General features: G+C 37.8%; 1 protein-coding gene across 1 annotated transcript in view; it reads right to left on the reverse strand.

Moving 5' to 3' along the window:
• LOC145690236 (uncharacterized) overlaps nt 1-16,054 on the reverse strand; it is a 139,719-nt gene that overhangs the window by 50,546 nt on the left and 73,119 nt on the right. The gene's annotated exons all lie outside the window — the stretch shown is intronic.

Below are 16,054 nucleotides of genomic sequence, written 5' to 3' on the forward strand. Positions count from 1 at the left end.
ATCTATTTTTGCCACTTTGGCTAGAACAACGTGAAACCACGATGGACTCACAATTCCATAGGCCAAGATTGTTTCTCGTTCTAACAGACCGACTACTAGACACTACAGTAGGTTTTAATACAAAATCTAAGATTAGTGAGTCACCATAGACAATAAGCTAACAAGAGTTTGTGTGAGACCAACATGGCACCACGTGGCCGTAACGAAATATTTTATGTGAGACCAACGTGGTCTCACGCGGCCTGTTAATCACTATAGAGCAAGAACGGTAGTAAGCTGTTTGTGCAATCGATTAACATCCCAAAAATGCAGTTTATCTCATTCTCTAACTCTCTACTAAAACCAGAAGTAATAGCAATCCACTACAACTTCTATTTTAGAGCAAAATGATAGAAGATAGAAAGACGCAGGCTTTTTTTTTTTTTTAAGAAATCGATTAAGGTTCTAGGAATAGGTACCATCTTCTCTTTCTCTTAACCAGCTATTGAAACTGGAAGTTGTAGAAATCGATCACGTCCCGTTTTAACGTTTACCGCCATAGAATGAAAACTGCAATAAGTAGTGAAAAACGGTTTCCTGTAATCGATTAAGTGTCCCAAAAATATATTCCATTTTTACTCTACTCTCTCTACTAAAACCGGAAGTGTTACCAATCTACTACCAGTTCCGGTTTTACTATTAATTGAAAAGTATTACGCCGTGATATGTTGTACACATGTGACATTGCTAGTTATTTTTAAAGAAGCTCTATGTACTATCGTATCTTTAACAAATTTCGACCCCAAATAATAAGGGTGATTATTAAATCTCAAAGAAAACATACGATATATAAAGTATTAATTGGATCATTTTTATGAAAGGTATCGAGGAATGTTGCTGTAGTTGGTTGATTAGCTTGTGATTTGCCATCTCTTTTCAGTTCCAAGGCTGTATAAGACATAGATTTACAGCTTAACGTCGGATCCGAACGACCTGAAATCGAACCGAGGCCTCTTGCATCTGAGATGCATATAGGTAATCATATAGACATGGCGAAGACTTAGGCAACTGTTTTGATGTCAGATTAGTTATATGTGCGACCTTTCACGTTGTGATTGAATTTATCTTCTTTTATTTATCAGTTCGTCTTCAACATACTTTGGACTGCGGTGGCTCTGTAGTAGAGCGTTCACTTCTGGTGCATGGGGTACTTGGTTCGATCCCAGGTGGTGCCAAATGAATTTTGTGGTGGACAAACACCGTGTGCATGGGTTTTCTCAGAATTCTCCCGTTTTCTGCCACTTTCTTCATTCCACCATTTCATTCATTTCTCATCATCACCGTCCTCTTCAGCCTAACCGGCATAAACGTAGGACGTAAAACTTAAGGAATTCATTTCATTTTTTAAAATACTTTAACTCTTAGGCAATAGGCCTGCTTCGGAAACCTAAACTAAAAGCACTCATTGTTTCATTAAAATTGGATGTGTGTGTGTATGTATATGTACAAGCCCGCTTTTGCGTGCTTCAATATAGGACACGAACTCACCGCACGAACTTTCTCTTTCAACGAACTATGTCCTAGGTCCTGATGTATTTTCATGGTTTTCTAAAAGAAATTCTTTTCTAGACTTTCTTCATGAAGCAAATTAATAATGATGGTTATATCGTAAAGCTAATTAAAGACACATGGTTATATGGAATATGAAAGTTGTTACTTAGAATCGCTTTAGAGACGAATCATAATTTTCCGATCTCCATTCATCAAAAAACGATCTTAATTCGGCGAAGCATATACAACTGAAAATTACTATGTTTGTGACTCTACTGAACCGACCAAGCGATCTCGATCAAATTTGTAACATGGATGAGGTTCGAGGCTGGGCTGGTTTTAGGCTATTCATTTTGATGGTAGAACTGAGTGGAGGGGGTATAAAATAAATAAAACTTAATAACTCCTGAACCACTCGGCTGATCTTGATCAAATTTTCAATATAGATGAGGTTTAGGCCTGGGATCGTTTTTATGATTTAAATTTGACAGAGCAACGTAGGGGAGGATAAGAAGGGGGAGATATATAAAACTCAACTTATATAACACTGAAAGTGGCTATTTTTGTAACTTAATAACTCTTGAACTATCTTACCGATCTCAATCAAATTTTCAAGATACATGATGTTCGGATCTGGAAACATTTTGGTTATTTCACTTTAATGGTAGATCCTAGGGAGGGGAAGGGGGTATAAATAAAAACTAATAAAAAAGCTAATAACCTTTGAACCACCCAACCAATCTTGATCAAATTTCAAACATATATGAGGCTCGGGCCTTGGGTGTTTTTTATCGTTTCACTTTGACGAGCCAACGTAGGGGAGGGAGAGGGAGAGATATATGTAAAAATAAAAATGACTGCCTTTGTGACCTCATCACTCTTGAGCCATCTGACCGATCTCAATCAAATTCTCAACATACATGAGTTTAGGGGCAGGGATTACTTTAGACTATTTACTTTGACGATGCAACCTAGGGAGGGGGAGGAAGAGAGAAATTTAAAAATGACTTATATTATGTTGAATCCATAGTTTTCGGGGTTGATGAGAGAAACAGTGACACTTCTGATGCTGTTTCAATCGAAGTTCAGCCCTGATAGTTGGGGAGGGAGAGGGTACAACGTAGGGGAAGGGGATAAACATTTAAAAATGATCAAAAATGACTAATATTAGTGTCAAATCCATTGTTTTAGGAGTAGCTAAGATTAACAGTGACAATTCTGATGCCGTGTGCCACAGCACGGAAGTGGGGAAGCTATATATAATAATAATCGAAAATGACCAATATCAGTGTCTAATCCATACTTTTCGGGATCATTCAGATGAACAGTGACATTCCCGATCCAGTTTTAATCCAAAATCAGCCCCGGCACTTGGGGAGGAGGAGAAAGAGATATATAAAAATGATCGAAAATGGCCATTATGAGTGTCAAATTTATAGTTTTCTGGGTCGTTTAGATGAACAGTGATACTTTCATTCCCGTTAAAATCCAAATTCAAACCCGCAACCTGGGGGAAGGGGAGGAAGAGATATTTAAAACTCATCGAAAATGACCGATATTAGTGCTGAATCCACAGTTTTGGGGGTCGCTGAGATGAACGGTGACACTTCCGATGCCATGGCCCACAAATGGGGCAGGGGATATATATATATATATATATATATATATATATATATATATATATATATATATATATATATTAGGGTTCCTTTATTTTGGGTAATTTTGTGTTGCGATACACACACCCCAAATGTATTCTATGTGACCATAAACACGCATTAGTGAAATAGCAGCTCTCCACGAGAATGTTAACCCGTGCCGACTTGACGACAAAGTCATGAAATGGCATTTCCACATTATAATATAATTTAGAATGTCCAACCGTTATAACGGAGAAACTAAAAGAGACAGAGAAATGAAACTTTGCACGAAGCAACTGGAGAAAGGGCGACATATGTTCGTGTATTGATAAATAGCATCAGATGAACAGTGTTGCCAACCCAAGACAAAGTTGTATTTTTGTAAATTGAATGACCTAAAGTGAATATCGTCATTGAAAGCAGCAATAAAAATAAAGACAAAATAGATTGTAAAGGCAGATCCTCATGCTCTACCGCCTTGCATTATACGTTTTAAAGCATACAGCACTAGTGACCTTTTCCGAATTATTGTATCTCTTCCAAACTCAATTTTTCTCTTCTGGTAATAGCAACACTGTTCAGCGGATGCTTCTAGACTTCTAGAGTCAACGCAAATAATTCTTGTCAATATCTGATTTATATATATATATATATATATATATATATATATATATATATATATATATATATATATATATATATATATATATATATATATATATATATATATATATATATATATATATATATATACGTGCCTTCTGGCCTGAACTTATCCAATATTTCAACTGTGAAAATACATGTGATTTAAATTCGGGTCCTTATAAAACTTCGCTCTTCATACTTAGGCCTATAGGGGCCGCGATGGCTCAGTGGTAGAGCGTTTACCTCTGGTGCATGGGTCCCTGGTTCGATCCCAGCTCGCATCAAGTGGACTTTGTGGTGGACAAACGCCGTGTACGTGAGTTTTCTCGGGGTTCTCTCGTTTCCTACCACTTTCTTCATTCCACTATTTAATTCTTTCTCATCATCACCGTCTCCTTTAACCTAGTCGGCATAATCGTAGGACGTAAAACTCAAAGCCTTCATTTCATTTTCATACTTATATGAAGAGCAAACAGATAAAACTTCTATCGTATTTTTATTTTATATCATACTGAGGTTTTGTGAAACATAGATTAGTTTCCAAGTAGTAGAAATATGATTATGATATTTAGTAAAATAAAATCTGTATTCGTATTTTATTTGTATTTTTCTTTCGAGTACCAAAATTACAGGAACAGATTGCTGTCTTCAAGCAAACTTATCCGATCTTCATGAAACTTAGTGTAGTAATAGAGCTTGACCTTATTAGTATGAACGTGAAGTATTTTCTTGTACAGATATCTGGTTTCCGAGTCATATGTAATTGAATTGGGGGTTTGAAGATAGTAAAATTTCATCAACATTTCTAATTGCTATTTAAAACAAATACATAGAACAAACGTATTACACGTTAATATGGCGCCAGAAGAAAATAATTATATAATGAAACAGTTGATTACCTATGTTGGAATGAAGAATTCTACAAACCTACATACTCGTAATAAACACTGTCTACCATTTATAAATGGCACATACAAGAAAATAGGAGGGAGATCTCGTCGGTGTAAATCGAATTATAAGGGTTGTTCATTTAATTCCCATTTTTTGAAAGTATTAATTGTACACTGCTCCACAAAACTTAAGCAACTCGAAGAAAGTGGCAGAAAATAAAACGACACGATCACTGCACCAAGTATAATGAACAAACAGACGGTCCAGATGCACAGTACAGCACAAATGAAGACGAACAGTACAGCTAGGATGTACAGAGTGACCAAAAAGTTCAGCACAACGATACCTCAACTGGCGAAGCTAGATTGTGCGAGGGCATAGGCAGTCAATATGGCGTGTGACCACCACAAACAGCTATACAGGCACGAAATCTGGCCTCCATGCTGCAAATCAGAGTGTTGATCAAGTCTTGCGGCAGATGGCGTCACTCCTCGAGGAGAGCTGTTTGCAGGTCAGGGAGAGTGCGTGCTGGTGGACTGCGCTGCGCTATTCGCCGCTCAAGAGCATCCCACACATGCTCGATGGGATTCAAGTCCGGCGAATATGTAGGCCATGCAATACGCGTAATGTCTTCTCTCTCCAGATACTCGGAAACAAGATGTGCATGGTGTGGACGGGCATTGTCATCCATGAAGAGGAAGTCTGGGCCAAATGCTCCGCGGAAATTGCACACATGTGTATTGAGAATTTCATCCCGGTACCGTTGTGCTGTCAAAGTGCCATGTTGCACAATATGGAGGTCCGTTTTCCCATCCAGCATAATTCCATCCCACACCATAATGGAACCACCGCCATAGGACGGCCGTTCAGCAATGAAGTTTGGATGATAGCGTGTTCCTAGCTCTGTCCGCACTAAAGTCCGACCAGAATCTGACAACAGGCTGAATCTCGACTCATCGCAGAACATGACATGCGCCCACTGGTGTTCCCCCATACAACATGTTCCTGACACCATGTGTTACGCGCACGTTTGTGCTCCAGTTTCAATGGCACACACAGCACAGGCTTTGTTGCATACAGTCCTGCTCTATTGAACCGCCGACAACAGTTTCACGACTCACGCGTTGTCCTATAGCCTGGAACAACTCATTGGCCAATTGAGAGCATGAAGCTTGACGGTTACGTTTGGCAGAAATTGTGAGAAATCGGTCCTCGACGGCCGACCTCTTCTTCGGACGGCCTCCTCCATGACGTCTACTGACTTCACCTCCATTTTGGAAGCGACTCCACAGCCTCGACACAACACTTTTGTTCACGTTAAATTCCTGCGCCACTTCCACTTGCTATCGGCCCAATTCCAACCGCCCAATTATTCGCCCGCGGTCAAAGTCACTCAAATGTCGTCTACCAGTCATTGCAAGGTATGTACCCCACACAAGAACCACTAACTCAATGCTTGGAGCCTCGGACACTACTGGGCTGTGGTGTACGCTTCATGGCATAAGTTGTTCACAGCGCTTGCAACGGTGCTTATGCGATAGAGTGAGTGCTCGCCTTACCTGTGTGTCTCTGTGTATGTGCATGCCACTAACCAGTGTTGAATGGGCCCTACACGTCACTTATACCACGTTCTCTCGGGTTGCTTAAGTTTTGTGGAGCAGTGTATATCGGAGTCCTCATCTGGCGTACATATGGAAACATCTCATGACGAGGTTGAAGAGTTATCGTTCGCCTAAGCCAGGGTAGTGTTATGCAAGACGTGATTACATGCCGTGTGTGTGTGATCAGTGTCATGTTATAAAATGGGTGATCAAAAGAACGGCAGAATCTCAGAATTAAAGATAATCTGTTTTAAATGTTGTTTTAATCTTGGAAAAATGGCTGGAAAGACATATGAATAATTGCAAGTAGCATTCAGTGATGCACCAATGAGTTGCGCAACGATCTTTTAGTTGTTTGCTCGTTTTCAATGTGAAAGTATGTCCGTGAAGAATGATCCCCGTCCTAGTCACTCATCCATGAGTTGCAGTGGGGAGAAATTGCTCAGATCAGTGCACTTGTGAAATCCGATCCTTTACTGAATTTCCGTGAAATTACAGATAAGTTAAACATTTCCATAGATTTTATTTACCACATGTTACACGAAAACCTAGGAATGCGGCGTGTATCGGTGAAATTTGTGCCGATGACTCTTAAGATCACAAATGATGGAAACCCTTGTCACTATCAGCAACCGTCAACGATCCGAGGCTCGAGAAAGCAGCAGTCACGATCCGACATTCCGGGCCAGTATCAGCACAGAGGATGAGTGATGGGTTGACTCCGAAACCAAAGTAATATCGTAATAGAGGAAGTCACCTGGATGCCCGTAACATAAAAAGGCCAGACAAATCCTATCCCGGGTGAAGATACTACTGATTTTTTTTTTGACATGTTCAGGATAATGAATTAAGATATTATTTAACATAGCCATGCTATCAATAAGAAGTTTTACACAACTGTGTTACAATGGTTATGCGATTCCGTTAATAGAAAACGACCGGACACAATTACAATGCTCCGTGTCGCATTTCAGAAATAGTGTCCAAAAGGTAGACCAAAAACGACATCCCGTCGCACATCATGCTCCTCTACTTGCCGTAGCTGGTTCTGTGTGGCTGTTCCCTGTTCCCTACACTGAAATCCATATTAGGAGGAAATAGATTTGACACCATCCAGGACATCCAGGATAACATGACAAGGGAACTCTAGCACATTTCACGACAGGCATACCAGAGCTGTTTCCAGCGATGATTAATGTTGGAATCGGTGTAAATGCAAAAAGAAAGTAGTTTGAAGCGGATATGCACTAAAAAGTGGTAAGTGGTCCATATAATAGTTCTACAGCACCAGCCTGGGAATTAATGAATATCCCCTATGTAGAATGCAGAATTAATATTATTCTTCAAGCTTTATAATAAAGATACGATTATATAGAGGAGGGTTACCAAAGAGTACGCACACCCTAAGAGCGCGCAGCACCAATTACGCTGAAGTGGTGACACACAGCATTATTATTGCTACCTGTTTGATGCGTCTTTGTGTGAGTGTTGATACGGAGAAAATAGAGGTTAACGTATAGCTCCAAACAGAAAATACAGATAAAAATAACTTTTTTGAATTCTTGATGTAATATTTTAGTACTCTTAGTTAAGAAATTTTTCTGATATAATAGCTAACTACAGCATCTTTGTTGCATGGTAGAAAACATGAATACAGATAGAATTGTTTACCGTGGCTTTGTTTCGGGGGTCTTGCATGTGCAGCCACCTGGATAAATTTTACTCAAATTGACTGTTGTTTCCCAAAGAGTGCGCATTAGTGAGTTACCAAAGAGCGCACACGTACTCTTTGGGACAATTTCTTTGAGAGCGGCATTCATGATACAGACTGTGTGGGTTTTTCTCACCAGTAAGTCTTTAAAAAGTGGAGTGTAATGGGATTTTTGAATGGATTGTAAAATTATTTGCAATTATTTGTCTTCAATTCAAGCACAAACTGTAAATCTGCTATAAGAAGTATTTTCAATTTACAGAATTTCTTAAATTACAATGATGGTGATGATGATCTCGTGTTGTGCCTGGGGAAGGCATGGTGAATCCATGGTAGTTTGTTATTGCCTTTCATGGTATGGCGACGACGTTCTAAGTAGTGAGAAAGCGAACGAAGGAAATGATCAAAATGAAAATCCTGGAAGCGTTCCGAAGGAAGATGCTGAGCGAAACATGGCTCCGATTACCACGGAGAAAGGGAAAGGCCTTAGACGTACAGAAACCGCTACTTCAAACACGTCTGTTCATCCGAGATGCACCACTCCTCTTCCGAAATAAAAAAACCCGACAAACTGCATGTACCATATGTCGATCTGAAATTTTTACTAGTTCTCCATTTCACAAGGTCCTTCAGAGCAAAAAAATCAAAGGAAACGTAAATCTTTCATCATCTCAATGAACCATCCACTTCAACAGAGAAAACTGCAACTGAGATTAACCAAATTTCAAGCCCAATGTGTCGCAAAATGTATGAAGAACCAATTAACGAGGACTGGATGCAGTGCATTAATTGTGAACGATGGTGACATGATCACTGTTCGTCTTACGAAGAGGATTTGGGTTTCAAGTATGATATGAGTTGAATGCGCCCTCTTAGGGACCACGAAACGCACTCTTTTGGGACAATGGTTCTTAAGAGTACGCATTTGGGATTTTTAACTTTTTAACGTATATCTCCATATCCACATCTAGTAGCAAAGTTTTCCATTTCTTACAATGTAACCTAACCTTCAATTAAAATTATATTCAATTTATATAAGTTTTGCTTCATTACTTTTGGAGCTTTTTCAAGATGAATATTAAGTGTGTGCTATTTGGTAACCTTCCTCTACATGTTTATTACACTTTTACACAAGGGCGCCCATTGTGTCCCCCCTGATGGGCGCCCTTGCTTTTACATATGACAATCAATTCTTCATTAGAATAAGAATGCTAATGTAGTTTAATCATACTTAGTACCAATCAACGTAATGTTCGACATGGTCATTAAATTTTGTTATTTGCGTGAATTTGTAATACAGATAATGCAATAACTTCTAAGATTATCTGTTTTTTTTTTATTAATTCACATAATGTATTAAGTTCATGCACATATATGATTCATAGTATTCTAAGAACTTCATATAAAGTACGTTTCAGTGCTTTTTCCCATCACGTGCAGTCCAGTTGACCTCAGTAGTTTATATTAAAACAACTGACATGCGTTCTAAATTCCAAGAAATATTTCACTGTATGCATACACGAACAAAATCTATATTTTAGTAGTACGAGTATTCCTCTTGCGAAATAGAGGAGTGCTAAACCAATTCCTACTTCAACATTACACTAGACTTATGGTACAATTGTAATTCCCACTTGTGTAATTTGTTTGTTGTTAAGTTTTGATGTTATAGAGTTTCTCGTTGATCTACAAACTTCCTTCTGTCACGCACATTTCAAACCCACTTTTGCGTGATCCAATACTGAAAAGTTTGAAATTGAGAACAAAGGTTAAGGCTCATATTAGTTTCTTGATCTTTGCATAATCCGAGTTACTAAACATGTATTTAGAGTTAATGTTTGGTTAAAAGACTAACAACAAATATACATAAAAGATATTGATAAATGTACCGGTTATACAGAGGTAATAACTAGTAAGCGCCAGCTTTCCCTGGGAGCTATTTACAGAAATTGACTGGTTTTTACAGCTTACGATTGGCTACGGCCTTCCAGATGACTTTTAGTTTGTGATTTATGTTACGCACATCAACTCACATTACCTTGAATTCTGACTTACTAGGTCGGAATTTGTTAATTTATTTCAAGATAATTTCCAATTTCCTCATGATCATGGAATAATATATATATATATATATATATATATATATATATATATATATATATATATATATATATATATATATATATATATATATATATATATATTGCTCATTAGGAATAGAACCTGGAAACATTTGTCCCAAGGACATGCTCTTTATCCATTTGATTGCATGGAAGCATCAGTAATGTTTACAGATCATTGATATTAGATTAATTAAGAATTATTAGCAGAGGTGGAACCATTTTCATTGGCACAAATCGAGTTGTAGCTGACTTAAGATATGTTACCACACCGTCATCGATTATGTTCGACGTGTTGGCTACCACTATGGACTATTGACCGAAATCGCAGTTTCCATTCCAACAGATTGGTTGGTTGATTTGAAGTTTTGCGTCGTTTTCAGCATCGAGGCTAAATGAGACGTGGTCCTAAAGCTTAACGGAGGATCCGAACCACACAAGCTCCCACCGGAAATCGAACCTTGGTCTCCCGCGCCAGAAGTGCGTACGCTAACCATATAGTCACGACGGAGCTCAACTCCATCAGGCTTCGTTGCAGCTGAAACATGAATATATTGTTTCACTCCTCCTTGCAGGTTCTCCAGAGCAGTGATGAAATGGATCATGAGTCACGACGTTTGTCTGGGTCAGGCAAGTTGTTCAGGTGAAAATAGATCATTCTCTGTATAACATTTTCAATACGTGAAGGTAATAGATTTTAAAATGTATGTGTGGAGAAGAACGGATAAAATTAACTGAGTCAAACAGAAAACCAATGAGGATGTGCTGGGAATAGCAAGGGAGAAAATAACGGAACCATTTTACGTCCTCTTCTACCCTCTACTCAATATCCCCTTTTAAAAAGAGATTACAAATTATAGTCTAACCGATTGCTTTTTTAAATTTTTTTTTAACTGATGACTACTGAACTTTCACGATATTGCGAAAGAATAAAATTTAGCATTTTTTGCTTTTATTGGAGGCATTGACTGGTATAATCTATCTGAAAATTAATTATTAATAAGAGCTCAACCCTTTTAGGATTTTTGGTAAATTTTGTTACCATGGCGTAGTATTACTTTTGACCGCTTATTTAAGTTCTACAACAGGTATTTAAACCCGTCTTTTTGTTGGTCAAGTCAAGGGTGGACTAAAGAATACTTCAGATGGGTTTTGGATCCGAATGGTCAACTGGCGGGCGCCAAGTGTGGGCGGGGTCATGACTTTTTTATTTTCTCTTAAGGCAAATTTCAAAAATTTATCACGCCTTTATTTTTCAATATATCAGCTTGAAACTTTTCATTCAGATTGTATGTGCCTTTGTGTATTTCCCAAATTTTTTTGCGGTCCCTACGTGAAACCGGAGCCGGGCTAGAGGGTCGCAACTGTTCCGAGGGGGTGATTTTTTCCAGAAGAATTTCCGTTTTTTCAGGATTTTTCCGCTACAGGTGTATGATACGGACATGTAAGTGGTACCGTTGGAAAGGGATCGTTATACTGAAGAAAATGGTGTTTGAACCATGACATTAGGTCAAGTATTAATGACGCAGTACATTTTTGATATATATATATATATATATATATATATATATATATATATATATATATATATATATATATATATATATATATATATATATATATATAGGGTGTTTCAGATAAAACGTCCAGTGCTTATAAATCCGAAACGGCTGAGAATAAAAAAATGAAACAAAAACTGAGATAGGAAAATGTCATAGGGCGCATCACATGGTGTTGTTGTGGTGACCCCCATTGCCCTCCTTCAAGGGGGCCCAGGGGCCAACTTCAAATTTTCAAATAGGAACATGTATTGAATCATACCTCATTCAATAGTACTTGAAAAACGAAACAACTTTTGTAGGAAACAATTTTCGATTTGGGCGACCGTTTTTAAATGGCCGCAAAAAGTGGGTCCTATATTAGATAAAACGTCCAGTGCTTATAAATCCGAAATGGCTGAGAATAAAAAGATGAAACAAAAACTGAGATAGGAAAATGTCATAGGGCACATCACATGATGTTGTGGAGACCCCCAGGGCCCTCCTTCAAGGGGGCCCAGGGTCTACTTCAAATTTTCAAATAGGAACACGTATTGAATCATACCTCATTCAATAGTCCCTGAAATACGAAACAACTTTTGTAGGAAACAATTTTCGATTTGGGCCACCGTTTTCAAAATAGCTGCAAAAAGTGGGTCCTGTATCAGATAAAACGTTCAGTGCTTATAGGCCTAAATCAGAAGCGACTGAGAATAGAGAGATGAAACAAAAACTGAGATAGAAACGATGATAAAGCATATCAAGTGGTGTTGTTGTGGTGACCCTCAGGAAACTCCATGAAGGGGGCCCAAATCATGGATCACGTTCAGACTTTTAAAAATTTCTTTCGACGTTAGTTTTCAAGATACAAGATTGAAATTTTGCATACTTATTATGTACATAACAACGTTGTTTTTTAAAGAAAAAGTTCAGATCCCTACGTGAACCCAGACTTGGGCCAGAGGAGCGCAAAAATTTCGATTTTTTTTCGAAAAAGAAAAGAGGTATGAACAATGATCCTACAATAAATAGTAAGGAAGCAGTAGTTTTTTGAGGATGAATTTACCTTAAAAAATGGAAATCCTGAAAGGGTTAATGGTAAAAAATAAAATTGGCGCATAAAGTCTAGACTATAAGCTTATACACATTTTGGATGGCAAAAATTTAGATTTAAATTTTGAAATATCGCCAGGCACTGTTGTTGTGTGATTTTGTGTTTCATTCTTATGGTGATTGTCGAAATTTTCGGATTGGTGCTACAGAAATGTCCAAGTTTAGATGTGATGGGACGCCACCCCCTGTAATGGAACTAATAGATGGACCAAAGTTACGCATACGACGTCACAAACTCTATACGTGTTCAGAAAATAGATTGAGATTCCAAATCTGTCAAAAAGCAATGTCTTGTTGAATAGGGGTGTGTGAAAGTTTATCACATATATAACACGGCTGTGAGTGATTTTCTTTTAAGGGTTAAAAATGTATCATTCTGCACATCTAGATGCGAAAAAACTCAACAGTTCATTTGGGCCAGAAGGGGTGAACGAACATACGTACACCATTGGCTTACATGTTAGGAAATTTCCTGCAGGCAACACAATATTGAAACTCCATGACCCCGGACAAAACAAACAGCGATTAATTTTTAACTGTTATCGAATTTTTTAACGGTTATCACATAAAAAGTAACTCCTTAAAAAGAGCCTATGCAATGATGTGAACAGACTTTGGGGGAGATGGCTGAGTTTCAGCTCAAATGTAGAAGAGACTATGGAGAAGTTGTCCTAAAATGAATGGAACATATTCAAAAAGCACGAAATATTAACATTAACATCAAAGAAAAATCACTGAAAAATAAATAATTCCTCTACTTATCTTAAAAACCAAAAGAGGGAGATGGCTGAAATTCAGTTTAAATATAGAAGAAACTATGTACTGTTGATTCTATATTCCAAAAGCAAATTATCCTAAAATGGATGGGACATAGTCAGAAAGCACGAGACATGAACATTAAAGTCAATGGAAATGAATGAAAAAACTGAAGTGGCCAATATTTCTCAAAAAACTATAATAAGCAAATGGCTAATTGAAAGCTTATTGCAAAGACATAATGAAAAGCTTTTAAAATACGATATATAACACGTAAGGTAAATATGGATAGAACATTGTCAAAAGTCAAGAGTAAAATCAATAATAATGATAAAGTATATACAGCTTTTTCGAATTACCTAGGGCACCCCACGCGGAGGTTATTTATTTGAAATATCTTACATTTGAGTTGAGTTGATTTTGAGTTTAACGTCCCGTTCAGCAGCGAGGCTATATGAGACGTGGACCTACTGATTAACGTGGAATCCGAACCACATGAGCTCCCGCCGGGAATCGAACCCGGGCCTCCCACGCCAAAGGCGCGTACGCTAACCGCTTAGCCACGGAGGAGCTCATCTTACATTTGAATTTGGAATCTCCAGACTATACTAAACGCAATGTTAACTTGAGAGCCGCATCACAAGCGCATTAATACATGTCGGCGCGCGAACCTTTTCACAGGGAAGCCTTTGTATGTGTGTGTGTGTGTGTTTTGGTTTGGCTCTCAATCGCCAGGGTTTCAACTGGCGCTGTTCTGAGTTTCAGCTGATATGCGCGGAGCGATGATTTCTCGTCATTTTCCTGCCGCTTAGAAAAAATATGTTTCTTGGTTTATTTGTTTTAATAATTCATTAAGACACGACAATAGTAATAAATGTATTGGAAATTCGCACGTCATGTATTTGCAATCCTCACAATTAAAACCCGAGAGCATGAAAACTATTTTGCTTATTCATTTCAATTGATTAAGGTAAGAAAGGATAAGAAATGAAGTTATTCTCATATATCTACCTGGAAAAGGTCAATCATAAACAGAAACATACGAGCAGCCACCCTCCCACACAATAAATTAAAAATACGATTTTTTTTTTCTAAAAGCACAGCAACTCTACATTGACACTGAGTAAACCACAGCGAACCGGCAACAATCATATTAACAATTTCTTCAATAGTTGTGTCTGCATATTTTTCTCTTAGTCGAGCGTACAAATTGTTGGCAATTTACTTTGCTTGACTTTAAAGAGGTTTCCTTTCCTCGTGTTTGCGATAATACTGAGAAGATGATAATTCGGATTCATTCATATTTTCAACTTCGCGCTTAACACTCTTCATGGTTTCAGTTTCAGTACACCCACGTACACACTCTGCACGCGCGAAGACTATATTTGGCAGAGCAGTGTTACTCTCTGCACAAAAATTGCAGAAGTTACATGTGAGTTCCGTTATTTGTTTTGTTTCATTTATCAGCAGGCAATGAAGTTTCTTACGGGGTAGTTACTCTATTTAATTTATATATCATATAAAAATATTAAGCCATTTCCTATCCATTGTGGACGGTTTCTAACATTGACCAATTAAGTAATTTTACTGGTCCTCTGCTTTTGTTATAAGATTTTTCAACTTGCAAGAGACTTGCATCTTAGCTGCCGGCTTTTCACTCCTTTCTTTCCTTCTCTCTTTCCGATTCTGAGTCGTGACGTCATTTTCATAACCCTTTACTAATAAATGTAGTATCATTTATTTTAAATATTGTTTCGGTATTGACATTTTTATATACTTGAACTCAATTAACTCGTTGAATTGATCTCCTAAGTAATGTTTTACTTGTGTAACGGGAGGAACTATGTAATGTGTGCGGAGTCACCTGAATTGAAGCTGCGTATCTCGGCTATCAGGATAAGGTCGCGGCAAGTATAGATTTAGCACGCAACGTGACTTTTGACCTGATAACGTGACACAGTCTGGTTCTTATGGCGAATCGGATAGACCCTTTAATCGATTAAATTAAACATTAATGAAATTTGTAACTGATTATTTTAATCGTTAATTTTAGTTGATGTAATAGTTGATTTTAACGAATCAGTTACAAACATGTATCACAGAACTTTAAACAATACCGGTGCTTACAATTTTCGAATATTTTTCTGGCACTATTAAATACAATCGGTCATTAATCTTTCGACTATAGCTTTCGTGCTACGTCACAGAAGAATGTAAACATGATGTCTGCTATAATAAGCCGTACTTAATAAGAAATCACAGTTAAACTTTCGTACTGATATGATCATCGTTCCCGTGATATGCACCCATTCAGCAATATATAATGAGAGCCAGGGGTGCCCATCCCCCCCAAAGCTGATGGCGCACTCCCCCCCAAAACTAATAATCTCTTCCCTCCTCAAAACTCAAGTCCTCTAAAAACAATTGCCCAGTGTAGCAGTAGTTTTTATAGTACTAGTAATTGTTATTTTTGTTGTTTTTATTTCCTGTAGTAGTATTATAGAATGCT

This window comes from Thermobia domestica, chromosome 7, assembly GCF_964235325.1.
Source record: "Thermobia domestica chromosome 7, izTheDome1.hap1.1, whole genome shotgun sequence".
NCBI lineage: Eukaryota > Metazoa > Arthropoda > Insecta > Zygentoma > Lepismatidae > Thermobia > Thermobia domestica.